Source organism: Macaca nemestrina, chromosome 16 (assembly GCF_043159975.1).
Source record: "Macaca nemestrina isolate mMacNem1 chromosome 16, mMacNem.hap1, whole genome shotgun sequence".
Taxonomy (NCBI): Eukaryota; Metazoa; Chordata; class Mammalia; order Primates; family Cercopithecidae; genus Macaca; species Macaca nemestrina.
In genome coordinates this window covers 83,301,126-83,328,610 of record NC_092140.1, presented here as the reverse complement: position 1 = coordinate 83,328,610, position 27,485 = coordinate 83,301,126, and the positions used below count along the sequence as shown (strand labels likewise).

At 39.0% G+C, this 27,485-nt stretch overlaps 1 protein-coding gene across 12 annotated transcripts in view; it reads right to left on the bottom strand.

Moving 5' to 3' along the window:
* Positions 1-27,485, bottom strand: part of LOC105491716 (ecto-NOX disulfide-thiol exchanger 1) — a 468,515-nt gene that overhangs the window by 328,839 nt on the left and 112,191 nt on the right. For 9 of the 12 annotated variants that reach the window (XM_024796026.2, XM_071081401.1, XM_011758352.3 and 6 more), the window contains exons 2-3: positions 24,637-24,712; positions 22,053-22,159 (exon numbers count right to left, since the gene is read on the bottom strand). The exons of 1 other annotated variant lie outside the window; for it this stretch is intronic. The gene's annotated coding sequence lies outside the window, so the exon portion shown is untranslated. The remainder of the gene's footprint in view (positions 1-22,052; positions 22,160-24,636; positions 24,713-27,485) is intronic. 2 more of the 12 variants (XM_011758342.2, XM_011758341.3) reach the window with 1 other exon arrangement.

Below are 27,485 nucleotides of genomic sequence, written 5' to 3'. Positions count from 1 at the left end.
GTTACCTTTACCCACTAGTCCCATGCTGTGTGTAGAATAAACCAGGTTGAGAATGATCAAAAGTTAAAAAATTATAGCAACAATATAGTTATAGCAACAATCGTATAAAACAAAACTGTGTCTAAACTGAAAGTACCTCTGGCTACTTTTAAATCTTTAAGAACAGGAATTTGCTAAATCATTAAAATCAAATTAGCATAATTAAGGATCTAAAATTGTGAGAGTATTAATGTGATTACATTTATTTAAACTCGGTGAATGAAAAATTACTGCTACATTCCTTTAAGAAAAAAAATTACATTAACTTATATCATTGGGTACCATTTAGATTAGCCAGTTAATCTCAATATAACCAAAATCTGTATCAGTAATAAGAGTGCTAGTAATTTATATATAATTAGAATGAAAGCTTTTTGGCCATAAACAATCTGGGGAAGTCCTTATAAAATAATAAGTGGGAAAACAAATTGTCCTACTCTATAAAAAACATTATGCAAAATATACAAAAAAACTAAACTAAAATAATACTTTTTTTTACAAGAAGTAAATAATACTTTTTTTTTTTTACAAGAAGTAAAAATAGTATTATTAGGGTAACAGTACTGTAGGAGGTTTTATATTTTCCTTAAATTTTTAATTTAAAAAGTTTTAATTTTTAACATGTTAAAGACTGAATAAATAGCTCTGCTAAAATAAAGAAAAAGAAGTAAATGAAATGGTAGTATTTTCTATCCAGTTTAACATTTTGATATATACTTTTCCAGTTTTTCTCTTTATTATTCAGATTTTTAATTTAAAATCTGTAACTCTTAAACTATAATGTTAATAACAATTCTGTCCCTTTGTCACTTAACAATACATTGTGGGCTTTTTTCACATGTTAAAATGTTCTTCTTGACAGTGGTTCTCAAAGTACGGTCCACAGAACCCTAGATGTCTCTGATAGATCCTTTCTTGCGATCTGGGAGGCTATGTCTATTTTCATATACTACAATTTTTTTTGCCTTTTTTACTGTGTTGACACTTGCACTGATGGGGCAAAAGCAATGGTTGGTAAAACTGTTGTATGATTCAAAAGAAACAAGGCAGGTTCTGATTGTTGGTGTAGTATCAAAGAACAATATCCAAAGTTATCTAAAAGATTATTAAAATACTCCTCTATTTACAACTACTTATATTTGTGAGGCTGGATTTTCTCCATTTTCCTTAACTGAAGCATCATAACAGGCTGAATAGTAACACAGTTACGAGGATCCAAATGTCTTCCATCAAGCCAGAGTAAGACATTAAAAAGATCTGCAAAAATGTAAAAGGATACTAACCTTCTTGTTAACATGTTTGGTTTTCAAAAATACATTTTTAAAGAGTATCTTGTGTTAAACAATGTGCTTTATTTTTAAATGTGTAAATACATATACAAATAAACAAATATACATATATTAAGATTTTCTATTTTAATTTCTAATACAGTATTGAGGGATATAACCACATGAACAAAAGCTTTTGAAGCCCCAAATAATTTTTACGATATTAAGAAGTATTGAGAAAAAGTTTGAGAAGTGCAGTTTGTAACAGCACTTTTATAGAAAGCACAGTGATTATGGACATGCCTTAATTAATTTAGTCCTAGAATATACATACATTTCTTGAGAACAAGGACTACTAGGTAAATCCTAGAAGGCCTAGTGAAAACTGTGCACCCAGTGAGTAAGGACCTGATTTTGGAGCCACGGCTCATGGTCATCACATCTTCCCCCAGGAGGAGGGCTGATTGAAGAAGAGGATCTAGGACTAGATAAAGCTGCCCTCAGCTACGGGTGGCTACATTCATTCTCCTGCTGAGGGTTTTTCTCCTTTCTCAATATTTTGTGTCATTTTTCTAGGCTTTCCACAGAGATACATTGAAAGAAGTTGGAATACAAATTTATTTCAGTAAATCGAGTATTTTCCTTCAGCTCTCATGAAGTCTCTGACACATTTTTTCCATTTCCGATTGGCATTCAATTAGGTTGAGTCCTGGGTACATGAGTTTTGTCTCCCAACTACCTTCCCGTCCTCACTACCTCTGAGTCCATCACTGGTGATGCACATGGCGCTTAATGACATGGTCCAGTTTATATGTTTTCCAACTCTAGACTTGTTAAACCAGATTACCTACACTAATTAATTTTTAAAATTAATTTAGAAATTAAAAAAAGTCTGCCCAGAGTTTGAAAGCATACAAAATTCTATAAAATGCCATTCTCTCATGCATTATATTACTTCTTAACAAATTAAATATATACAGAGTTAGCCTCATTAAACTCGAATGGTCTCTGGGAGACCTACCTAAGTAACTCTGAAGCAGACTATATTCCCTAAAATGTATTCTGAAGTACTGAGGAATTTTCATTGTTATGGAGGCATTTGAGCACCCATTTTTTAGCAGGCCAGGATATCCATGCCAGAATGCTAAAGAGAATAGAACTAAATGACAGTACAGCCATGTAAGGTTCTCAAACTGTGAACACTGATGCTGTTTATTCGATAATTTAGTGTAAAATGAGTGTGGGAATCTTTATTAGTGATTTTCAAGTGCAAAAGTTGAATTTGCCCTCCAAAAATTTGCACTGGCTTTTACTGTTATAAACCAAGCCACAACCTCCTTAACCCAACGTCCTCTTTCCATTGTTTGAGTCCAACCACAAACATACTTTGGATCCTCAAGAAATAATTTCTCAAGAAAACATAGTGGAGTAAGTAGCAACCCACCTGGGTCCTTACCCAGGTTCCTCTGGGCCTAGGATAACTGCATCTGGGCTACAGGCTTGTGTTCTAAAGAATAGGCTCAGTGTTGCTGGCAATCACTGAGTTAAAATTTCCAGCCACCACACTCCTTGTCCACAGCCCTGATGTCTACCCCTTTCCTCTCCCAGAATATGTCAGTGATTTCCACACCAGGTACAGAGCCTGATCAATTTCCAGGGATAATATTTTACCTTCTCTCACTCCTATGATAAGAGGAAAAACACTGTCTGCTACCCCATCCCCTAACTTCTAGAGGGTAAATAATAATGCTATCACAGACTGAAGATGTAGATGTATCTAGGCTAGGTCTTCTAAGGATTGTGGAAAATGATGCTTTTAGTCTCTTTGCAAATTACAATATTCCAAGATGACCACAGTAGGAATGTGTGCTCCTAAAGCGCAGATGCCTTAAGGTGGTCTCTTCAGTCCAGTATTTGTTAACTGGCAACAATTTTGCTCTCTAGGAGACATGTGGCAATTTCTGGAGACATTTTTGGTTATCACAATGGGGTGGGGGGTGTAGTCACTAGCACCTAGTAAGCAGAAGTTAGGGATGCTGCTAAACATCCCCACAATGCTTAGGACAGACCCCCAAACGAAGTATTATTTAGCCCAAAATGACAACAGGTTAAGAAATCCTGCCCAGCCTAATGTAAAATGCATGCTTCTGGATCCATGGATTTAAATGAAAACATTGCTACATTACTTGATAGTTCATTGAACTATTTGCATTCGTGGACAGTTTTCATTATCGGAGATCTGAGCCTGGCTCTAACATCCGCTAGTTGTGTGACCTTGAGCAAGAAGCTTAAACACTCCACACCTGATCTATGAATAGAGAAAATAACTCCTCCACACAATTGTCAGAGATTACACTATGGAGTACATATAAAGTGCTTAGTGACTAAAGGTTAGCTGCTGCTGCTATCATCATCATCATCATTATCATGAAAGACTTAATAACTACTAGGTGCCTGACACTGTGTTTAGAAATACAAACACATTTTCTTGTATTCTGAAAATACAAGAAACAATAAAGACTTAGAACCTATCACTAAAGAGCTCACAGAAACACCTAGCCGAGCAAAAACATACAAGAAGACCTATCTGACTATGTAGCAAGATCCATCTTTTCATTTGCTCTAGCATCCCAAGAAGCAATGTTTGGCCCTCTTGGGTCTTCTTATACCCTACCTGCCACTACCTCTCCCTCCGTCGTAACTCCATGCACTGTAGTACCTCAGGCACTTTGTAGCAAAGAGTTACTCTCGCAAAAAGAGAAAATAGCAAGCTAGTGAATGACTTCCCGTGGACCTCAGAAATCTTCACCATGTTCAAGATTCAGAAGTTAAAAGTTTCAGCCCATAAGCAGCTATGGTCAGCACCTATCATCAGGCTACTTGCTCCCCATGGTATTTTGGGGATTTGTCAAGTAGAAACTCTTAATTTAGAAGAACTAAGCATCTTTCCAGGAAAAGAAAATTCCCTGCTAAAATATTATTCATCATTTATTTTCCTTATTGTATCAAGTGACTTTTACTTATCCTTCTTATATCACCTGATACAGTTCCGCTCCTTGTTCTGTGCAGGAAAGTTATAATTTGCACATACACATTATAATTTGTAACTGTAAGAATGACTGCAGTGTCACATTCACTAGAATAATGGCCTGTAGCATATAAATAGGGGTTATAAGGGAAGTATATGCCTTAGGAGAATATCCTTTAAGCTGTGCAGTTCAGAAATGAGGTTCTCTCTTGCACCGTTCTACAAATTCAGCGGCAGGAAAAATTACTTGGAAGGTAAAAACTCTATTTAGATGCTGTATTTTTTTTTGTTAATTTGGATTAAACCCAAATGATTATTTTTAAGTTAATGTAAAAACACTGTGGAAGAATGAATCATGTTTTAATTGCTATAATGCTGCATCATTTACTTAAACTAGAAATGATTGGTGAATCCGGTTTGATGGTATGTCCCAAACAAGTCAATTAGTACAGAGATTAACCTCTATAATCACTCTCTAGCCAATTGCTTTCCATAATTTTTTCGCAAAATTTGTTTGCATTCATGTTTTTTAATGAAGCAGGTAACTAGCCTTGCATTTTAGAATTTTAGTCCTTTTTCATAGAAAAGTTTACAATATTTGCTTTGGAGAAATTTATTGCTGATTTACTTGCATGTAATACAAAAATCCCATATTTTGCTGAGAGGCTTCAAACCATAAGAGGATACAAGATAATTACTTTTTGGACTATTTAGGAAGCAGGGAGTTTCATTTAAAAAACCCTCCATGGTTTCTCAACTCTATAAATGCTTCTTCAAGAAAAATATACATTCCAAACCAGAATGATAAAGGAGGCACAGAAGTGTCTGCATGACAGCCTTCTTCCTTCAAAATATATCACCACCTTCCGTAACATCTGCTCTATCATTCTGGTCACTCACAACCTTACATGCTCAGAAAGAAATATTTGTAAGATCTAACTGTAAAAAGTGTCCAGCTGTTCACCCTTTGCTGGGGCAATCCTAGTGGTATATTTGTCCTGTATCTGAGTGGATGCTCTATTTGTATCTGTCTCTATCAAATGTATCAGATACATATGGAGGATGTAAGGTGGATTATCTTTGGACCAATTTACATAAAAAACCAAGGAGCCTCCTCGGATGGAATGGAAAAAAATGCAGTTGCAAGGAAACAATTTGCTTCCAGGACAAGACACAATGATGCCAGAAAAACGAAGTAATGGTGAAAAAACCACACACAGGTAAAGTCTTTGAATATTGAGAGACTGGTTCAGTGGGCACTCACGAGTCCTGGGCAGAGAAACTGCAGTAAATACAGAGCTAAAAATTAAGAATGGTTTATCTGAAATCTCAGTGGGGCACTAGAAAGGCAAGACATTGGCACTCATCCACTGATGGGAGATAATACTCATCACTGAGCTACACATAGGTGCCACTAGATATGGGGCTCTGTCACCTTGGACGGGTATCAGTAGAAGTCACAACTCCCAGCTACCAATGACAAGTGAAGGCACAGCAACTGGAAACCTTCCCAGGGTAGAAGGGGAATAGCTTGCTGGTAATTAGTGGTAAATAAGAGGCCTCATTCACAGAATGTATGTGAGACACTCACTGGAGACTCCAGAGCTATTTGGGAGGAATCTGAGCGAGCCAGCTGGAGCCAAAGAAATGCTGTTTTGTAACTGTTACTGTGATTTGTTTTTATCCCTAGGATGATGTGGCTTGGGAAATATAGGAAACTTGCAGAAGTAATGATGATGACTGCAATAATAGCTACTTTATTTTCTGTGTAGTTCTCTGCATTGTTTCTGTGAAGTAAGACAACTGTATCAAAATATTTCACTGAAAATTAATAAGCTCTCAAGTGAAATTATAAAAGATGCTGTGATGTGGACACACTATCCAAAAGTACTGAACCAGGTGGAGGAAACTGCTGAAAATCAACGTCTCCTCTATTTTCTCACGATATACCGCAGACAGAGAACATTACCTAGCTTATTACTGATTGGAACTAAGGAGTAGAAAAAGCGCTATCTCATTTCCCTGGAGTCTCAGGGTTGTGTGGGGCACCCCCTGCACCTGCCCAGCCTTTTACCCAGGAGGAACACTCCTCAAACATACCTGGAGGCAGAAGACATCCTACAGGGTACTTAGCCTCTGTCCTCCAACCACACAATAGTCCTGCCTCTCAGTGAACTGGCCTTTCCTGGGCTCAGAGCCCAGCCTCTCTGGACCTATGACTGTCACAGTGCTCTTAGCACTAGCTTAGCTCAGCCTGTCCCAGGGTTCAACCCATCTGATCAGGCTGCCTCTGAGTCTGGCCCTCCTGCCAGGTGTGTACACATTGACACAGCCACTCTCTCAGGTAATGCCTAACTTAACATCATGATACATTTAATCCTCCCATAAAATGTTTCCTTCATTTCTCTTTCATTTCATCATTTTAAAAAAACCATAGAGAATATGAGAAACTAAATGTGGAACAGTATGTCACAGGTCTGAATAAGGCTAGAATGACCCTAATGTGACACATTTTAGATTGTAGACTTGGGGTGCACATATATAAACTATTGTAGACTTTGGGGTGGATTAAATAATATTCAGATTAGGAAACTTCCTTTCATTGGTTTTATACTAAAAATTACTATATTAATGTTGAATTTTAATAAATACTTCATCATCATATAATGAGGTAATCATGTGATTTTTCTTCTTTATAAAATTAGTATAAAAAATTACATTGAGTCAATCCTGTGTCCCTGGTTTAATTCCAATTTGCTCATGTATTAACTATTTAATACATCACTTGCTAATATTTTCATCAGGATTTTGTACTTATTTGACATAAAGTTGTTAATATCCTCTTATTATATTTTTAATGTCTGCAGGGAACTATAATGATGTCCTCTTTTTTCATTCTTACCACCTGGCTATAGTTTTAGTCTCTTTTTCCTTGTTTGAGCTTGAAAATTTTAATAGACTTCTCAAGAAAACGTTTGCCTTTTTTTTTTCCTTTTTGGAGACAGGGTCTCACTCTCATTTACACTGGAGTATAGTGGTGTGATCACAGCTCACCGCAGCCTCAAAACTGCTGGGCTCAAGCAATCCTCTCACATCAGACTCTCAAGCAGCTGGGACTATAGGTGTATGTCATGATGCCCAGCTAATTTTTTCATTTTTTAAGAGATGGTGGTCTCGCTATGTTGCCCAGGGTGGTCTTGAACTCCTGGCCTCAAGTGATCTTCCTGCCTTGGCCTCCATAGTCACTGGGATTACAGGCATGAACCACAACACGTGGCTCTTGGCTTTGATGATGATTTCTGCTGTACATTTATTTCTTGTTTCTGTTTCTAAATTTTCATTATTTTCTGTTCTCCTCTTTACTTTCCTTCTTTCTACTTTGCTTTAGTTTATTTTCCCTTTTTCTAAGTTTTTGAGATGAATGTTGTTTAATTTTTAGTCTTCCTTCGAACATATGCACTTAAGGCTATACATTTTCCTCAAAGATGGCATTAGCTGCATTTTATATATTTTGATATGTTGACATTTCAATATCATTCAGGTCAAAATATTTTCTAATTTCCATTGTGATTTAGCCTTTAACCCATTATTTATACAGAACTATGTTTCCTAATTTTTAAATACAGAAATATTCAAGATTTTGCTGTTGTTTTCAGGATTATTGTTATTGTCTTGTAGCTTAAATACATTATGATCAACTTTTGATTATAAGTTTTTAATCCTTTGAAACATTTTTAGATTTGCTTTTTGGCTCACAAGTTTTTTATATGTTCTATATATACTAGAAAAAATGATTTTCTGCACTTGTGTATTCAATATCTTTATGTGTTCATAAATAAAGTTAATCATATTATTTAAACTTTCTAAATGCTTATTAATGTTTTGTGTGCACTCTCAATTCCTGAAAGAGATATATCGCAATGTCTTAGTATCTGAATTTTCCTGTTTCTCCTCTTAGTTCTATCAATCTTTGATTTAAATAGTTTATATTATTAAGTAACTAAAACTTTGAGATTATTTTAACTTCTAGGTATATTAAAGCTTTCACACTTGTAAAATATCCTCTTTGTATCTAGTAATGTTTTTTGATTTAAAGTCTTATTAGAGTTAGTGTAGCTACCATCATCCTTTGCTGGGCAGAGAACATTAGTGTTTACATCTTATCCATTCTTACATCTTTTGACTTTCAACCTTTTTACATGCTCATAATTTAGATATATCTCTTGAATGTAGCTTTAAGTTGGACCTTATCCAGTCTTACAGTCTTGTCCTTTAATCGAAACATTACATCTATTGACAATTAATACAATTACAAACATATTTGAGTTTAAGTCTACCATCTTAGCATCTACTCAGCTATTCCGAACCAAGTATCAGATTCAGTTCAGAAAAATGTAATTTGTTTTTTTCCCTAACACTATTCAGTATCGAGTTCAAACGTGTATTAAGAGGATTAAACATATTTATATGAGATTTGTACAAGTGCTTTGAAAATCACAATGTCCTAAAGCAATCTTTGTGTTACTAAATATGCTTCTATTAAAGATTTTTCAAAGGTCTCTGACATAGGCTCTTGAATGCAGTTTCAGACAAGTAGGAAAAAAAAAGTATTGGCAGCGTGATAAGACTCCCAAGATGACCCTTTTAAAAGAAAGAGGGCTCATGACCTTTGGCATAGAAAAGTATGTTGGAAAGCTCTCAGGAGGGAAGGGCTTGGTGAGTTTAAGGAATGGTAAGGATGCCAGTGTGGTGAGAAGTGGTGAGACTGGTGAGATGGCTATGAGCTATGTCCTGCAGAGCTTTGTGGGGTTAACTTTGTTAGAAATGTACTTCCCAGTATGTAGCGCAATATCATGGTCAGGTTTACGTTTTTAATTGTTTATTCAGTCAACTGTGGCAAAAACTAATTAGAGGAGGCAAGAATGGAGTGGAGTGGACAAGGTAAGCATTCAGTCTTCTGAAGGACCCCCCATCAAAAAAGGTGGTGACTTTAACTTGAGAAATAGAAGCAGGTGGCTTTGAGATGCCTCTGAGGGTGGAATCAATAGCACATGAGAATCTCATGGGGAATAAAGACAGGGTGATGTCAAGGATGATGTCGGTAATTCTAAATCAATCAACATGCTGATGAGAGGTATTTGTAGTAAATTTATATCTACAGTAAATAAAGTCTAATACCTATAGACCATTTATCAAATCTACTGCTTATCATTCTGTTGTCTTATTTCCGTTCTTTAATACATTACAAATATCACAAGCTTATGAAAATCTCTCATAGTTCCATCCTCTCCAATCTTACACTTTTTCTCTCTGTGTGTTTTTTTTTTTTTTTTGCTAAAAATGATTTCAGGGACCAGATGCTGTGGCTCACACCTGTAATCCTAGCATTTTGGGAGGCCAAGGCAGGAGGATTGGTTGAGGCCAGGAGTTTTAGGCCAGCCTGGGCAAGATAGTGAGACCTCATCTCTACAAAAACAATTGAAAAACTAGCCAGGTATGGTGACATGCGCCTGTAGTGCCAGCTACTCAGAAGACTAAGGTGGGAGGATCACTTGGGGCCAGGAATTTGAGGCTGTAGTGAGCTATGACTGCACCACTGTACTCCAGCCTGGGCAAAAGTACGAGAGCTGTTTCTAAAAAATAAGAAATAAAAATATTTCAAATAAAACTGAACAGCGCACCACATACTATATTATTATTCTCACAAAAAACACACTGAACCTCAGAGGTTCAGACCAGGTTGACACTGTCTCTAAAAAAAATTAAAACATGAAAGTTTTATCATATTGCATTTTCACAAGAAAATAAATTGAAATAGGCAGTCCTTGCAAAACACAATTTGTTATTTCCCTAACACAATACTCCAGTACTGCTACTTACAAAAGAATCATTTCTATTATACAACCATCATGTTTGTAATTGAAATAATAATGTCAAATCATTATTGGGCCTGCATTCCATTTAGGTTTTCAAGTTCTGAGCTCCCTCCAAAATAAAAAGATAAAGTTTCTAATGGAATCATAAGACTGTTGAGTAACTGAATATTTTTCTTCTTTTTCTAGTTATAAAAGTTATGGCAAAAAGAATCCCTCCCAAAAAAAGAGAACGGTTTCTGAGCACTAGAAAAGCTTCACTCACTGTGGGGGGTTTCAGAAAATCCCCTTAGCAATCAATCTGCAGAACATCAATAACAAATGATACACTTCCCTCAACTGCAAAAACAAACAGTAGAGATGCCAGAGGTCCCTGGAATTTAACGCATAAGTGTCTTTTCTTTCTTTTTTTTTTTAAGATGGAGTCTTGCTCTGTTGTTCTAGCAGAAGTGCAGTGGTGTGATCTCGGCTCACTGCAACCTCTGCCTCTCGGCTTCAAGCTGTTCTCAGTCCTCAGCCTCCTGAGTAGCTGAACTACAGGCACGTGCCAGCACACCTGGCTAACTTTTTGTATTTTCTGTAGAGACAGGGTTTCACCGTGTTAGCCAGGATGTTCTCCATCTCCTGACCTCGTGATCCACCCACCTCAGCCTCCCAAAGTCCTGGGATTACAGGCGTGAGCCACTGTGCCCCGCCTTTTTGTTTGTTTGTTTGTTTGTTTAAATGAGACAGTGTCTCACTCTGTCGCCCAGGCTGGAGTGCAGTGTCACGATCTTGGCTCACTGCAACCTCTGCCTCCCTGGCAACCTCTGGCTCAAGCAATTCTCAGGCCTCAGCCTCCCAAATAGCTGGGATTACAAGCATCTGCCACCTCACCTGCCTAATTTTTTGTATTTTAATAGAGATGGGGTTTCACCACGTTGCCCAGGGTGGTTTCAAACTATTGAGCTCAGGCAATCTGCCCACCTCGGCCTCCCAAAGTGATGGAATTACAGGCGTGAGCCACCGTGCCCAGTCGTAAGTGTCATCATTCATTCAGACTGCTCTAATACAATACTGTACACTGGGTGGCTTATAAACAACAGAAATCAACTTCTCACCGTTCTGGAGGCTGGGAAGTCCAAGATTCAGTTCCTAGTGAGGGCTCGCTTCCTGGTTCATAGACGGCTGTTCTCCTTGCTGAGTTCTCACATGGTGGAAGGGAGCTCTCTAGGGCCTCTTTTATGGGTACTTGTCTCCTTGATGAGGGCTCCAGCTACATGACCCAGTCACCTCCCAAAGGCCCTACCACCTAATACCATCATCTTAGGGGTGAAGATATCAACTTATGAATTTGCAGGGGACAAACTTTCAGTCTGTAAGAACAAGTATGCTTGAGGACTGAGAGGAGGGGAGTATGTACGTTACACATGGGGACATGGAAGGGGGAAGGGTGTGAAGGAAGGTGAAGGTTGTTCTTTCTTCTACCGTTTGTTATAGTGATGTTTCTCCTGGGGTTGAGTGGTAAAGAGAGGAAGGAATAAAGAGAGGAGGGGAAAAAACTGGGGGTCCTGTTTTCCAAACATCATGTTTTGAGCTATTAGTGAATGGATCAGAAACATAAATTGTTTTGGTAAGCTAGAACAGAAGATATCAGAGTATACTGTATGTAATAGAGGTAATATTTCATGAAATATTTTGTTTCACATATAGATGAGTGTTACTGTGTGGGTATATATAAATTTGTGTGTGCTGATTTGTCATATAAAATGCTTTTCATATTATGGTTTGTAGTAAAAAATGAGTCACTGGAGTATTTAAGGTTCCCTGCCCCTGCTTCCCACAGTATAGGACTGTTATATTAAAGATGTGATGTTCATTTTTTTACTTGTGTTTTATGCCTTTAGAACAAAACAGTAAGTTTTTTCTTTATTTCTGTTACCCATAATGATGCAAAGACAAAAAAAAAAAAAAAAAACTCTTGCTTCTGACTTTTCAGAAATCCTGTCTTATTGTTCTCATTTCATGTCACACATTGATTTCCTGTTAAACAGTTTTCAAATCTCTAGCCATACCAGATCACTGAGCTTTCAAAGATTATGAAGATCGTCTCTCTCCTTTATCTCTTTTGTAGATAGTTTTTAAAACTGGCAAGTGGGCCGGGCGCGGTGGCTCAAGCCTGTAATCCCAGCACTTTGGGAGGCCGAGACGGGCGGATCACGAGGTCAGGAGATCGAGACCATCCTGGCTGACACGGTGAAACCCCGTCTCTACTTTAAAAAATACAAAAAACTAGCCGGGCGAGGTGGCGGCGCCTGTAGTCCCAGCTACTCGGGAGGCTGAGGCAGGAGAATGGCGTGAACCCGGGAGGCGGAGCTTGCAGTGAGCTGAGATCCGGCCACTGCACTCCAGCCCGGGCGGCAGAGCGAGACTCCGTCTCAAAAAAAAAAAAAAAAAACTGGCAAGTGAGGTGGCTTTATTTAAAAATACATTCCCATCTACATTACTGTCTTTTTTTTTTTTTTTTTTTTTTTGATATGTAGTCTGTCTCCTAGGCTGGAGTGCAGTGGCACGATCTTGGCTCACGGCAACCTCCGCCTCCAGGGTTCAAGCAATTCTCCTTGAATTACAGGCATGTAATTCAAGGATTACAGGCATGAGTCACCACACCTGGCTAATGTTGGCCAGGTTAGTCTCAAACTCCTGACCTCAAGTGATCCATCCGCCTGGTTGGCCTCCCAAAGTGTTGGGATTACAGGCTTGAGCCATCACGCCCAGCCTAAGTTACTGTCTACCGGAAAAAAAAGTACACAATGAATCAGAATCACTTTCTTGCTGTACAAACTTGGAAAGTTATTCATTCTCTCTGAGTGCCAGTTTCTTTGGCTGTAAGTTAAAGCTAATATTATCTCCTTAACTAGACTATTGTAAGGAATGGAGATGATTCATGTTAAGTGCCTGACCAAAGTTAGGCACTCACTAAATGATATTTTGAATTATAATAAAATGAGAACCCAGGAACACAACTGTTTCTTAGTAACCTCATATATAAGCAGGCCTCTTGTTGTCTACTGCCTTGAAGAGCCCACTGAATCTCCTCTCACCTCCACAAGGGTCAAAACGTGGCCCGACACACAGCTGATGCTTGATAAAAGTTGACAGAATTGAATTAAGGTGGGGTGCTGTTGTGTTATCCTGATAGGATAGTACACTTATTGCCAAAATAATTATAGAAATCAAGTTTTGTGCCCAAATTAGCTCATTAATTTAGGGGCTGGGAGCATAATCACAATAGAACCGTCTATCTCCCAAATGATGCAACTACAAAGAGAACAAAAGTCAAGCTTCATCCAGTAAGCGTCACCTTACCTGGCAGAGGTTTAGTGCGTCTCTCTGCTCTGGGAATAAGCCAGTAATTGAAAGCATCTGCTGGTCAAGACAAGCAGAGCATTTAGGCTGAAGAGGGAGTGATATTTCTGCTTATCTTTAAAAGGAAAGAACAAGTTGATAAGAGAGAACAGTGGTTTTGCTCTGAAACCAGCCTGACAAAGCATATTGAACAGAGGTCAGTACTTATTTTCTTTCAAAAAATTCCTTTCTTCTGCTCCCATTTATACATAAACAACACACATCCCTAAACTCCATCTATTGTTTTATCCTCGAAATTCTTAGCCCCAGTTGGCCTCACTGGCAGCACATGCTCTCCTGACCACACAGCTGCGTCCAAGGGAGGTGGGGGCACAACCTTCAATGGTATCTCTGCTATCTCAAAGGAATTCCAGATATTATTAAAACAATGTCTGTGCCTCTAAATAAAACAGGCCAGGCATGTTTCACTAAACTGACAGTCTTCTCTTAAGGACCCTGAGGTGTACGAAGCTACTGAGTTTTCCCATCCTACCGTCTTCAAAGTGATAAAGAAAATGCAATTCTTATGCAACTAGCCTTTCCAGCTGACCCTAGGGTGGCATTTGCTGTCTACTCTTCTATTAAACTACCTCACAAAAATCATCTTTTTGTGAAGTTTCTTTCTGTTTCCTCTCTCATACATACAAAAGAGGCCCCCGGGGTGGAGGCAGTGTTAGGATGGGGAGGGATGGACTGGGCTCCTGGGAATGGCCTCCATCAGAGGCCTGGTCCGTGGGCCCCAGTCACTGTGAGGGGTCGGTGGGGAGTGCAGAGCTTCCCAGGATCCTGCCTCTCTCCCTGTTTACTGCCAAGCAGCAGGAACACACAATTCATTAAAGCCAAACCAAAGGTCACGGACTGAGAAATAGCAAGAAACTTCCAGGGACTTGTTGATTTTGGAAACTTAATGTCCAAGCTGTGTAACAGTGCGCATGTTCCCCAGGGGGAAAGAGATTGCTATCTGTGTCAGAGAGATGCTTCAGAAGATGTCTCCTCCAAGCAAGTAGTATATGTCTAGTTGTTGGCATCTACTATCCTCTCTCTTCTTTTATTCAATAAAGTGAGCCACATTATCTGAGCTACAGAGACCTCTGATAGGTACAGGGGAGGATGTCGGAGGGGGTGCCCTTTTGGCAGGTTGGCATTTTCTCTGTAATGGCAGGAGGCAGTAGAACTATTTGTTTATGTTTCAAACATAAAAAATAATGAATCAGCACTCGAACAAGTCTTGAAAGATAAAATGTTCAGTGTTAATTGAATCTCTATATTGTGCCAGATAATATTTAAGTGCTAGGCACACAGTGCTGAATAAGGTCCCTGCCCTCATAGACAGGTGTTCTAGTAGGAAGAGACAAAACAGACAAGCTAAAACAAATTTTCAAAGTGTGATAAGTGCTATGAAGAAGGTTAAACATGGATAGAGACTGGCTATGGAGGGGGCAGATTTCAGCAGATTTAAGGAAGGCCTCTCAGATGAGTTGGCATTTAAACCAAAAGACTGCAATCAAATAAATCTCCTTTGCCACCTCACTGCCGGAGCCCTGCTCACCACATCTGAAGGATCCATAGCTTCCAGAGCTCTGCAGATTTTGACAGCAGAGATGTGCTCCTCACACCCCCATTTTCTGCTTTTTCATTATTTGTGACTGTCAAAACAGAACTTTGATGACAAATTATTTCTAAATAAACCAATCATTAAAATATGTAAGATCTCTCACCTATCACCATACTTCTCATTTACCATTCTCATGCATCCCAATGACTTGAACAAAAATAAATAGAACCAGAAAATAGTCAAAACAGTACAGTTTAATCTAAATTATCCTTCTCACAACATCCCTGAGATTGACTTGCCAAGTCCTGTTTGTTGTCAGATTGGATTCTCTGGAACTGAATGCCTTCTGCAAAGTATCTCAGACGTGGATAATGCAGGCAGGACTAAACTGCTTTTCTTCCCATTTGAGTTGTCAACACCTCCCTCTGGGCCAATTGAGGATTATTGTTTCAAAAATACATGTAAGTTAATTGTTTGTTAAGCCGGCTCAGCCAACCATAAAATCATAGGAGAGTCAGGCCTGGCCCATCCTCTTGCCTCTGAACTGGATCACAGTTAGGATCTCTGACAGCTCCACCCCAGGTTCACAGATCAACTGGGGAATACGGCTCTTGAGCAAAGTCTGAATTTTGTTTCCATGAAGACAGGTTTCTCCAACACAATAAACTACAATCACAAACAATCACAAGTTTTGACACATTCACATTCTTAAGTCTGTATCTGCTTTGGTTTCCTTAAATAAAAACATGCCAGAGATAAAAGTATGGAAATAAAATAGTTTCAAACATCAGAGAGCCCTGTGGAAGAATGCACTAACCTAATATGTACTTCCAGATAAATGACAAGATATGTGTATGAGAAGCAAACTTCTAGAAACATTCATTAATGATATGTGAAGATAAAAGTTATCTTTGATGGAAAAAGGTAGCTGATAAAGACATCAAAGAGAAAGATCTGAAAGAACGTTCTACATACTCACCAGATAAAACATATAAAGGGGCAATTTTGGTTTGTTTTATTGTTGTAGGTCTAAAATACTTTCATTTTGAGTAGTTTGTCAGCAAACAGCTCAGGAAACTTTACTATTTGAAATGAGTAGTTTGAGTTAACAACAGTGACCAGATATTATAAAACCGTGTTCTGCCTAAATATACCCCAGAATCTTCAGATTGCCTACAAACCCAATACTGAGGCTAAAAAAGACATGACCCCTTGAGAGGCTCTTCTGGAAAGTAGGGCTGTCTGGTACTAGGGATACAGCACTGTGAACCCCAAAAGAGAGAGAGCTGTGACCCCCAGTGCGATCAGGAAAGACAGATGCAAGCCCTAACTGGGTTTGCAGGTTTCATGTCCCCACTGCTGGGGGCATTCCTGTCCAGAAACCCAAGTCCTCCCCAGGAGAGTGGCTAGAGAGTATATACAAACACAATAAACCTTTCACAGAAAAATGATGTCTTTCTTTGACTAGAATTTGGCCAAAGGCTCTTCTTTTGAGTGTTAGTGATATAAAATTCTGCTCTAAAATAAGATAATAGTTTTAAAACTAAGCTTAAATTCCTGATTATTTGAACACATTAGAAAAAGAAAAGGAGTTTCTATTTCAGAAGACGTAGTTATTTGGAAACTGCCACAGTTTCTTTTTAAGTCAAAAATAACAAAATTTCATAAAAGCAAAACAACTAACATCCCCCTCCCCCACCCTCCACAGAAACCTTTCTTAGAACTATTCTGGTTCCACATAATAGAAACCAAATTCAACGCGGCTGAAGTAAAAACAGGGATGTACTGGCACACTTAATGGAAAGTTCAAGGGATAAAGGGCTCAAGTATGGGTAGAACTAGATGCTTAAATTATGAGGACCTTTCTCCATCTCTTAATTCTGCTGCCCTCTGCATTGGCTTCATTTTTAAGTAGGGTATCTTTAACTGGAGGCAAAATGACTATCAGGATCTCCAGATTTGTGTTACATCATACAGCAACCTCAGTTTTATAAAACACAACAAAACTTCTTCTGGGAGTTCAACAAATGTCTCAGGATTGGGTCTCCTTAATCTGGCTGGGTCCACATGCCATCCCTGTGGTCTGCTATTCCTCTGGTCTGAATAGCCAGCCCTGGTGGCCTATTCCTGCAGATGTACCATGTGGATTCCATAAGCTAAGAAGGGACAACCCAAGGTGCAGCTGGCAGGAGAGGAATGCAAGCTGACAGATATCACTAATGGAATGCCCATGGCTCTCCCTCCACTTACCTGTTTCCTCCTCTTTCAATCAAAAGCCTATCAAAACTGGGTTCAGATATTATCTTCTGCAAAAACCCTTCCCAAATTCCATGGAATTGTTTACTTGAAAATGGTTAATTGAAAAAAAAAAAAAAAAAAACAAACCAAAAATAACCTCTTCGTAGAGTCTCTCCTTTTGGTGTAGAAGCCCTTTCTGATCCTCCCACAAACTCTTATGTTTCCCTCTAACACTGAATTGATTACACTTTTTGAAACTCTCTGTCCATATGTTTGTCTTAAGTATAATAAATTCCCAAAAGGCATTTTATCCTTGCCATGTAGGAAAGTCTCTGGCACAAAACAGTAAAAATTTATGAAATTAGGCTGTTGTTGTTGACAGAGACAGTTCTTCTCTCTCAGGGTGTATCAATCAGTCCACTGTAATATCAGTCACATTGAATTTACTCTGAAATAACAATGAAACAATCTCTAGCAAAACTCCCATCTTTAATGTCTCTATCTTACCAACAGAAATTTGAAAACTCAGCAACTGAGAAATGCATTTTTACCTAGTCAATGGAATTCAAACTCAGACAAGAATAGGAATATAACAACTGCTAAAACTACTTTAAAATGACTCATTAGGAAGCACAAGTCCCTCTATTCAACAAAAAACCTAGTAAAATAACTAATTCATCTCTAACTTCATTTATATTTTCAGTTCATCTTCTGACTTCACAAGAATGGGAGTTTTGTATTCTACTATGATCAATACCTCATGTAAAAATAGTTACGGCACAGCAATGCATGACTTTTCAGATGATGTTATTTTTGACATTGCTGACATTTACCATTACTTAAAATATACTAACTGCATTAGTAGAGTCTGGAGAATACTCCTCTGTATCTTGCAAATGTATATATGCTCTGAGCCTAATGCTCGTATGGCTCCTCCTCAGCCTCCAATGAAAATGAGGTGTATCCTACAAGAACCCAGTTCCAACATGTCTGGTTTCAGAATCAACCACTTCAAGTTGGTCTCCTGTGATCAAGGTCTTAAAAGCTGTACTGAATTCTACATTCAGGTCCCAACGGTTCAGGAGAGACTAATATCAAGGCTCTAAGACAGTGGTCCCCAACCTTTTTGGCACCGGGGACCAGTTTTGTGGATGACAATTTTTCCACGGATGGCAGCGGGGGGGTGGTTTTGGGATGAAACTGTTCTACCTCAGATCACAAGGCATTAGATTCTCATAAGGAGTGCGCAACCTAGATCCCTCACAAGCACACCCCACAGTAGGGTTCTCGCCCCTATGAGAATCTAATGCCTTTGGTGATCTGAGAGGAGGTGGAGCTCAGGCGGTAATGCTCACTCGCCTGCCTCTCACCTCCTGCTGTGTAGCCTTGTTCCTAAGAGGCCACAAACTGGTATTGGTTCATGGCCTTGGTGCTGGGGACCCCTGCTTTAGGGTACAGGAGAAAGTGAACTAATATTAATAAAGGAAGGCAAACTAATATGAGTCGTGTGAGGCATGGTGCTGGGTATCCTACACACAGGTGGAGCCCCACAATACGCTATTGCTCATTCAACATGGCGTCTTCCTCCAGTGTCCATCAGCAGTTGGGTGTCATACTGGAGGGACATGCACTGTGAGGACATCCCAAGAGATGGTACAAGTAGGCAGAGAACCACATTTGCTGTTCTTTATAAAAAATTAGGCACATTTCAAGAATAGTTTTGCCCACACATATTTCTCATCTTCTACCTGACTATTCATCTAATCCTTGCTTGAGATAAGATGTGACTGCACTGCTCAGTGCCTCAGTCAGTTATCACAAAAACTCTGAGAGGGTTAAATTATTACTGGCCCAAATTTATAGGTGAGAAAACAGTGCCTCAAAGGGGTTAAGTAATTTTCCCATGATAATGTGCTCAAAAACTACAAAAACTCTCCTCCTCCTTACAAAGTTTCTAAGACCTATCTTCAGGGTATATGGACACAGCTAAGAAGTTGTACTTTGTATTGTGTGAAAGAATCAATCCTCTCTAGCCAAGGAGCTTTTTGTGACATTACAATAGCAATTTAGATCAGTAGTTTATGTTATTCAGGAAAGGAGTTCACATTACAAAACACGCTGCCTCTTAATTGTTTAAGACTTTAGAGCATAAGTAACCCATATTTAGAGAGCAAAACCCTGGTGTCATTGTGCTTTTTCCCAGTAGCATCCTACAAATATTATCATACCCAAGAGACAAAGTTTTTTTAAAGAAATTTTGCATAACTCTTAAAAAGATACACAATCCTAAACTTCATTTCACTGGGATTTTTAAAATAAAATAAAAATTACAGATGCTATTTCAAGATATGCTTTCTCAAATACTTTTCCAAGTATAGCATACCTAACACAGAACATAGTTTACATTTGTCCACGGTGAGGCTTCAAAATGAAGCAATTAGATCAAGTTCAGGGGATAATTTATTTTCTAAAAATTACGTGGCCTTTCTTTTTAATTCTATTTATGTGAAGTATCACATCTATTGACTTATACATGTTAAATGATCCCTGCATCCCTGAGATGAAACCAATCTGATCATGATGTATTATCTTTTTGAGGTGCTGTTGGCCCAAAAGCTATTGGAATAAAAAATATTATATAATAAAGAGAGAAAAAAATAAAAATTATGCAGAATATTTCTGCTTCAGGAAACTACTGACCCATTTTTTATCTTTTAAGATACAAACATTCTTGTATAGCAAAAACATTTATCTTAAAAGGTACATTATAATTTAGTCAAATTTGATAGTCATGGGTTTCATAAGCTGCAACAATTATTACATTTGATAATATGATGACTGAAAAGCAAAAGAACATTTGGTATCTTAATATCAATTTAAATTGCACCCAATCATGATGGCACAATTGCCCACAAAGCTGTTCTAGCTGTTCCTTACACCTCTCCTCTTCTACAGCACACCCAGCCAGTGCAGGAGAGGATGTGCCCAGCACAACTATGTCCACACACCAACTCGGACAAGATGAGGTTGTTTTGACTTAAAGGGTATGTAGTAAGCTTAATGAAATGATTTAAATAATCTTTATACAGGCCTTAATTTTTCTCCATTTGCTTCTTTAGTTTAGAAAACACTGGTTTTATAAGGAACTGGGTTTTGTTCTTAGCTTCTCTGTATTTTAATGTCCTGCTGGACTGACCTGGTCTCTACTTGATAGCCTGATGTCTAAGTCAACTCCAACCTCTGCAGAAAGAAGCAGGGACCTTTAGCCCTGTCACTCTGAGAGGTTTCCGATCTCTTGCCAACCCTCTTTGAGGGCCCTGACTTAAGAAAACAAAATGCTTAAAAATAAAACACCAAAGTATTCATTGACAGCTTCAACTTCATTGTGGGAGACATTCTCTGATGTCATGAAAGCAGCATGCCAGGGAGGCCACCCACCAATTGATTTTTGAAATTCCTAGAAGCCATAGAAAAGGGCTCACCTCTGCTCTAGGAGGTAAACAGTAATTCATAAGGTATTTATTAACCTAGAGGCTCCTAACTAAAAAAAACAAAAAAACAAAAAAAATGCACCTTTTAGTATATTCCTAGATCTCTCCTCATTCCCCTTTCATTCCTTAGTTTGTTCCCTCCCTTCTTCTTTCTCATTTACACAGAATCTCAGGGTCAGAAGAAACCTCGCTGGTTAATTCAACTCTTCTGGCTATACAGCTATACATTCTCCTCTCTTTTTATTTCTCTGCATCTCCGTGCCCCAGCTTGCGTCCTGTTCTTCCTCCTCTCATTTGTTCTGAAATTGCTACTGCCTACATGGTAGGCACTCCTGGGTATACATAGTAGGACCAAAATCAGCCTGACATGAATGGTTTTGCCTGGGTCATTAACTGAGGTCCAGGACTGACTCCCCAAAAAGAACGACCTAACCTTGTAGTCCTCTGCCTGTCTTAATACATGAAGGTAAGACTAGGCAATCAGTTATTTGTTGAGCTAATGAAGGAACAAATGATTGCTTATCCAAGCAAATAGTATATCTTATCATTTTCTGTTAAAGTGAAAATTCATCCCTAGGAGAATTAGGGAGGAGCTTCACGGGTCACAGATATCTTATTACCAATTAATTTAAGGATATTGCTCCTTCCTAATGGAACTAGTCATAATTTTTTTAAAAAGGGAGTTTGTAATAATATTGAAGAGGAAGAGGAGGTAATTTTGGAGCCTGGAATATTCTGTATGGGGAAATATGGGGGGTGGAGATGGGGGTTGGGAAATCTGAACAGTCAGAGGCAACCTAGAGACACCACTGGTACCTAAAGACAGGCGTGAGGAGGCACCAGGAGGTGGGAACGGCACACAAAAGTGAAATACAGCAACAAAATTGAACATGAATGCTATTTTTTGATGTAGGTTTATGTAGCTATGTCATAACACCAATTCATATGTGCTGAATTGGGAAATCTTGCATTGAGTAGTCAATAAATAAGTAATAACTAAAGTTAACAGTGAATGTAGGATCATCACCATTTCGCTATTTTAATTTTCCAAACAAAACAAACAAGAAAAAAAAAAACGCTATCCCATAAGACAGACTGGGCTTGACACTTGGTTGCTCTGACAATGAAGGCCCAAAGAAAAAGTTTAGATTTTACTGGTGTCAAAGTACTCACCGCTTCTTTAAAACTGGCTCACTTAAATATATCTGCCTTATCCCTTTTTGATGTCATTTGTACGATTCAGTTTTGCTTTGGTTTCTGGTTCTGCAAATTGTTAGTTCCTGCAGATAATGACAAGTAGAGGGATTAAAGGAAGTCCAGGATAATGAACAAACAAAAAGCATGATATAAATCAGGCACACAGTAATGTCTACTTAAGGCAGACATGTTGGAGAATTCACTGTTGTTGTTTTCCATTCTAGTCTGAGTATTGTGAGAAATAAAGTTCTCTTTCTTTCTTCCTTCCTTCCTTTCTTCCTTTCTCTTTCTTTTTCTGTCTCTCTGTCTCTCTCTCTCTCTCTCTTTCTCTCTTTCTTTCTGCTTTTAAGAGGGAATTTCACTCCTGTTGCCCAGGCTGGAATGTGGCAGTGCGATCTCCGCTTACTGCTTACGGCAGCCTCCACCTCCCAGGTTCAAGCGATTCTCCTGCTGTTTCAGCCTCCCAAGGAGCTGGGGTTACAGACACGCTGTCACCAAACCCGGCTAATTTTTGTATTTTTAGTAGAGACGGTGTTTTGCCATGTTGGTCAGGCTGGTCTCGAACACCTGAGATCAAGTGATCCACACACCTTGGTCTCCCAAAGTGCTGGGATTACAGGCATGAGCCACTGAGCCTGGCTGAGAAATCACAAAGTATCTTTCCAAGGGCACTAATGCTACTTGGGGAAAATATAAATAATTACAGGTGGATCCTAGATAAGGAGATATTCCTTGTTACTTCCAAAGAAATTCCATAATCTTTGGAGATTCCAAAGAGATTTTCCATCCCTCCCAAATCATATGGAATGCAAAAGGCAGGTATACATGAGAATCCATGTACACACTGAATCAGAAGGAACAACTATGGCAAAAATAGGGAGCCACATTAGAGACTTAACAGCAGTCTGGGCTAAAATCCTATTTCTGCCGTACATTTACCTTGAAAGGAATCCTTTGCTGCCCTTTATGTAAATGCAAATGATTTAAAAACATGGTTAGATCTGTATAGTGCTATACAGTTTACAAAGTACTTGGGCATTCATTATCTCCTTTGATTTTTGTAATTTTTTTGTATCTCTAGTTCCAAAATGAGAAAAGTGATGCCCAGAGGGCTTGTGTAGCCAGTACAAAAACATATGGTAACTGGTTTCAAAGCTAGGACTCCAACCAGGTTTTGATTTTATTTTTGAGACAGGGTCTCACTCTGTCACCCAGGCTAGAGTGCAGTGGCACCATCTTGGCTCACTGCAGCCTTGACCGCCTGGGCACAAGCAATCCTCCCACAGCCTTCCGAGTAACTGGGACCACAGGTGCACACCACCACACCCAGCTAATTTTCATATTTTTTGCAGGATGGAGTTTTACCACGTCGCCCAGGAGTGTGGTCTCAAACTCCTGGGCTCAAGCAATCCACCTGCTTCAGCCTCCCAAAGTATTGCGATTACAAGTGTGAGCCACAGTGCCTGCCCCCATCCATGTTGTTTGACCTCTAGCCCAACATACTCTTACATCAGCAATGTTTTCTTGTTTTCAAAACTGAACTAATTATATCTTGGACAAGAATTAACACTTTAAAGACATTCTAAAACTACAAAGTAGCTTTAAAAATAACAAAGTGATTCTTGCATTCTTATCCTGTCTTTCTAATAGCTCAAGTGTCAAATAATACCTTCCTATCTATTGGTATCCCAAAATAGTAAAGTATAAAAAAAAATTGGAAACAAATTCCGAACCCGCTAATATCCCAAACCTTTCATGAGTAAAAATACGTTAGGATTAAGGAGAGAAGCTATAGAGGAAAAGTGCTATCATGAAAACATCATCTTAGCTGTGTCTTAATAATCACACAAAGACAGCTAGCATCAGCCATATATGTGTCCTCAACCATCTGTGTTCTCAACCCTCGCTTTTTTGCCTTGTAGCAAACTTTGCTAATTTCACAGTACTGTACAATACTTCTTGGTATTATGTGAAGTACTCTATTTAGACATGTTGACTTCACTAATTAGTCTATAAATACTTGACTTTTAGCCACTGCTTTAGTAAGTGAGATAATTGCTGAGGAAAGGCCAAAGCATTTATGGTCAATCAGATGAGGAAAAGGGGAATATGGTCTTTCAGCTGAGTAAAATGTAAAACATTATGTAGCAAGGCAGAAGCTATTAGCAGGATCAATATCTCTCCTAGTACCTTAATAAATCATTACATCAAAGCCCCGACAGAGGATGGAGAAAACCTCAGTCTACCTATGTGGAAGCTTCCAAACTGGAAAATAAAATTCCATTTAAATTACAAAGACCCAATTCCTGTACAATGGCAATGACAAGCTACAAAAGGAGTCTCCAGATCCTGGATGTGCTAAGAGTTTTGAATCATTAGTGAAGGGAGAAAAGCAGAAAGACAAAGAACACTGCTACTCTCTGGGTTGCACATTCATAATTCGCAAATGGTAAATATGTATGAATCTGCTCCACTGCAGCTAGGGATGACATACTGCTTTTTAGAGACAGCACAGAGCAGAGAAATCAAAGTAGAGGAAGGTTTGGCCGTTATAACTTACCTCCTCCCACATTTAACAGTTCTCAATCTTCTCAAATCTCCCCTTACTTAAATTGCTCTCCTTTGGGGATGGCTTCCTAAAATGAAAAGAACTTTGATACCAATGAATGTTCAATGTATAGCAAAAAGTATCCCATGGTGAGCTCTCACTGTAACATGGGGCGTAAATAATTGTATTTTTCTAAATCTTTAATCGCTCCCATTCTCTTTGATGCTTCCAGAAAAACAAGCAAGCAATTAAAAGAAGTTACTAGGCTAACTTGTCCAGTTTTTTTTTTTTTTTAACTCAAGAACTAATTATTTCTCTTTTCTAACATGTAGCAAAAGACAAAAGAAACATTTTGCAGAGATTAATATTATAGAACATTAGGCTTTCCCTTAAGGATGCTGTATTTCCTTACTTACAGAGATGATAGTGAATATAGACACTATTTTGACTTCACCACAGCTTTTGCTTTGTAGTCATACTGTTTAATTAAAAACAGTTTTTTTTTCTTACAAGCTCAAATTACTCCACTGTAGATCTCTCAACCTCATAGCAAGTTGAAGCTGAGAACTAAGAGGTCACATCAGGAAATTTATTTACATAGGTCATAACTGGCAAATCAGCAACAAAAGAAAGCAGGGTTTCCCTACATCTTGAAACATTCATTCATGATTAATTAATTCTTTCTTGCATTCCACAATTATCTATTAGACACTTGAGTATCATGCTTGGGCTTGATGATAATTATATCAAAGAAAGTTCCCAGAAGGTTCTATTCTCAAAAGAGTCTGACCATCTAAGTGGGTACGTAAGTCACCCAATACTTAAAAAGTTAGATAACATTAGAAGATATAAATTATATAAAGGTTGATTGTCACAAGTGCCATACATGGTTACGTGCCAAAGAAGGGCTACAGTAAGCTTTTATAAAGAAACCTCTATTAGCAGGGGTTACCAGGGAAGGGACTAGGGGAGAGGGTGAAAGACCTGAGCTATACAGAATTTGAACAAGTGAAAAAGAAAAGGCCACACACCTCAATCAGTAGAAAAAGCCGGGGCGAGCCAGTGCAAGCACACAGTGCAAGCACACAGTGCAGTGCGAAGCAAGAGAGAGTTCACAATGCAGATGAGTGGTGGGTCCAGACAGAAAAGTCCCACCCCAACACCCAGGAAAGACAGTGGCTGGACTGCATATCTTAAGGTAGGAAAGTTTTTACTTCAGATGGGAGAGAAATAGAGACTCAGGAGAATTCTGATGCCATGTCCAAGTCCAAGACCATTTGGGGAGTCAAAACTGTATAGGAAGAAATATCTTCTCTAGAAGAAGCAGATTTCATTGATGGCCAGAAGGTGGTAGGGGTTTCCATAAAGCGGTCTGAGGCTATCAGGAAGCCTGTTTCTTATAGAAAAGGGGTTTCAGAAGACCCAGGGACAAGACACAATTTCAGGAAAGGGGCACTGGGAGGATGGTTCTTTTAGCAGAAACTTCCTAACAGGAACAGGGATGAGTGCCTAAGGGAGGAGCTCTTGCTTGGGAGAGGCAAGAAAGGCAGAAATGAGAAAAAAAAGAGAAAAAAAATGAGAAAGGCAGGGTGGCTTTGACTGATCTTCCTGTTCTAAATGGAACCTGGTGTCTTGCTGGTTCAGGAGCCTCATTCTGGGCTAGAAATAGCATCCCACTCCCACTTCACCAGCCAGGTTTGAAACTGCGTAAGAAGTTGAGCTGAAAACAGGATATTCGTTTTGCATGCTGCATACCCATAGTTCCAGCTACTCAGGAGGCTGAGGCAGGAGGATCGTTTGAGCCCAGGCATTCGAGGTTGCAGTGAGCTATGATCATGCCACTGCCCTTCAGACTGGGTGACACAATGAGATATTGTCCCTAACAGAAGTTTTAAAATTTTAAAAAATTCATTTTGTGGTTATAAGTACAAAAAACCCCCAATAATGATGAGAAAAAAGATATAGGAAGATTTGTTGGTTAGGAGATCATAGCTGACAGGGTGTGTACTACTTACTACAACTGCTATTCTCCCACACTCACACTATGTCTTGTCTTAAGAAGTTTAAGCAAATCTAGGCCCAGTGTCCCACTGAGGGAAATCACAAGAAGACTCAGAGAGGTCCCGTCCATGAGCGCTGCACCAGGAGTACATGCTACTTGGAAGGCTGCTGCTGGGGTCATTCTGAGAGCTGGGAAACCAGCCTGGTGCTGACCTGTCAAGAAGGCAGCATCTGCCGATTCTGGTACCACTGGGAAGAACAGGACACATCTTTACTAGGCAACTGGCTACTAGTCAGCAGCTGCCCCTTCTGCTCCCCAGTAAGCACCTTTCTGATTACTGTCAGTTTTTCAGCAGAATGGCCATCAGCTGTTGTGTTGCTGTTGGGGCTTCACTGGCTGGAAGAATTTTGCAGTCTCCAGTCTGAACTATTCCTCTGGGTGTCCTTATTCAAGCAGCAGTTAATTTGAAAACAATTAGCTGGTTGTTCACTTCCTTAAGGCAAAGTAAGACTGGATGGGCTATCAGGTTGGACTCAGATTCCAGCAGAACACTCTGAACGAGACAGGATGTTTCTAGGATGGGTCTGGTTTGTGTTGGCCTCAGCAGAAGTCTAGCATGTCTAACCCTGATCACTGTGAATTAGTCACTATTTCCCTTAGTTGCTCTGGCAGGCTTTCATTTATTTTTGCCTGGGTGACAAGGAGGCACTTCTGCATTTCAACATTAAACAGACTGGGTGATTCATTTGTTTTCTTCCTTTTTTCACTCTTCCAGGTAAAGGGAAAATGGATCCTTATGGTGAATTATAGATGAGAAATCAATGAAAGATACAGAGACTAAAGAGAGGTAGAGTTTTAT